The sequence below is a fragment of the Protopterus annectens genome, chromosome 2.part1 (genome assembly GCF_019279795.1).
Source record: "Protopterus annectens isolate FY-2018-M chromosome 2.part1, PAN1.0, whole genome shotgun sequence".
NCBI classification, from domain to species: domain Eukaryota; kingdom Metazoa; phylum Chordata; order Ceratodontiformes; family Protopteridae; genus Protopterus; species Protopterus annectens.
The window spans coordinates 991555293-991557019 of record NC_056729.1 but is presented as its reverse complement, the minus strand read 5'-3'; positions in this window follow the sequence as shown (position 1 = coordinate 991557019).

Below are 1727 nucleotides of genomic sequence, written 5' to 3'. Positions count from 1 at the left end.
TACCTTGAAACGGCACTCTTGTCATCGATAGTACCACAAAAGGCAACCCCATTTCTCGGTCACCCACGTCCCCGGAATCTTTTTAAAGTTTTTGTCTACCCTTCTAGCATGTCGAGGGATCAGTTGCTAGTGTCCTCTCCTGCTCAGCTGGTGAACCTGGGAATATTGAGGCAATGTTTCAATTGCCTCATGTACACAGAACAACCCTTTCCTCCTCCCACAAAACACAAATACATGCGAGAGATGCAACTATACGGCCAAACTGGAGGCTGAGCTCTCTCAACATAGGACTGGCAAGACCAGTCAGGAGGAGAAGGTTACCACACACACTATAGACCCAGTCTCACATAGTACCATTACAACCTCAAATCATACACATAAACACACAAAGACATACTCGGAGGCTCTGATCAAAAATCTACCAAAACAGCAGAGGCCACCAAAGCAGACACCCAAACAACCACCACCTCAGAACACCCGCAACACATAGACCTCACAGTCAGAGTGTCAAACAGTCACAGCCCTTAAGGCCAAACACAATGCCAGACACACTAGTCATTGGTGACTCCATAGTCAGACACACTGATGTCCCGCTCACCAGACTGAGTAAGGAGAAGGTCACAGTAAGCTGCCTGTCGGGCTAGAATCCGCCACATAACGCAAGCACTCAGGTCTCTCAACAGCAGGTACAAATATGACTCAGTCATTGTCCACGCTGGTGTAAACGACCTGAGACGCACCTCCTTGGACTACATGAAAAGAGACATTGAGGAGCTCTCTGATTATGTAGCCCAGGCAGGTATGACCCTGACCTTGAGCAGTATCCTACCTTCACCAAGAATGATGCCACAATACAGAGATAAGATGATCAGCTTTAACAACTGGCTTAAACACTGGTGTCATTCAAAGGGGATCCAGTATCTGTCTGCCTGGGATGACATGCTGGACAAGCCACGCTGCTTCGCAAGGGACGGCTTGCACCTGTCACCCTGGATTCGGATATTGGCAAAGGCTCTTGCCACCCCCATAGTGCCTTTTTTAGGCAAGGCTCAAATTTTAAACCTACCACCCTAGAACACAAAAAAGGAAAAAAACTAAGGGTAATGCTGCTCAATGCCAGAAGTCTAAATCTCAAAATGCACGCACTCGAGGCCCTTCTCAGTATGGAGAACATCGATGTCTGTGCTGTGACAGAAACCTGGTTCAAGGCTCCTGAGAGCACCCCAGCGCTATCAGGTTTTACCTCATATCATGCGTTCCGGCCCCAAAATCCGGACAATACCAAGAAAGGAGGGGGGGTATCCATATTCATCAAGGACACCACACCTCAACACTGGTGGCAACGCACGATGCATCGGAGACCATCCAGGTGCAATTAACCATAGGCAAGACTGCTCTGCAAATTGTAGCATGTTACAGGCCACCCTCACAAACTCAGGAAACTCACATGGCCTTCCTGAAAACACTAGAGGGGATAAATGTATCACCAAACACCATCATACTAGGTGACTTCAATTACCCTAATATAGACTGGGAACACTACTCAAGCCCAAACACCCTAGCCCAAAAGTTCCTGGAATTCATAAACTCAAATGCCATGGAACAACTAGTCACCATCCCCAGAAGAGGAGATAACATACTTGATCTCATCATCACGAACATGGGAGCACAATGTTCAACACCGGAAGTATACCCCTCACTGGTGAGATCAGATCACAAACTAATCT